Source organism: Epinephelus fuscoguttatus, linkage group LG22 (genome assembly GCF_011397635.1).
Source record: "Epinephelus fuscoguttatus linkage group LG22, E.fuscoguttatus.final_Chr_v1".
Classification (NCBI taxonomy): domain Eukaryota; kingdom Metazoa; phylum Chordata; class Actinopteri; order Perciformes; family Serranidae; genus Epinephelus; species Epinephelus fuscoguttatus.
The window spans coordinates 2,209,218-2,209,700 of NC_064773.1; positions in this window are offsets into that span (position 1 = coordinate 2,209,218).

The window sequence follows — 483 nt, forward strand, 5'->3', positions numbered from 1 at the left end:
TTTTTGTTTTGACGTCATTACACACTGACACAGATCAGAGACAGTGTGAACCAGTTTGTTTAAATCTGTCAGTAAATGTGTTTGTGTTTGTTGGCGAGAAGCAGAAGTTGAGCTTGAACTCTTCGTCAGCATCAGTCTGTGTTTCCTCCTGAAGGAATGACGTTTGACAGGCTTAAGAGGAAATTTCACTCAAAACTTGACGTACTTTCCTCGCAGAGCTTCAAAGCCGTCAGCGGTTTGGTTTCACCTTCCTCTGGATACTTTACAACAAACTGCTGTAGCTCCACGTGCGTGTTTAAAGTCAGATCGATATCTAAAGCACGGGAAACTTGATGACAGTAAAGTCTAAAAAGCTTTAATGATTATATCGGATTTATGAAGTCTGTTTTTTTTAAAAATATTCTTGTGCCTCTTATGCCTGATAGCCGTGGCCAGGTTATTTTTTCGGGTTGTCTGTCCGTCCGTCCTTCCCATCCTTGTGGA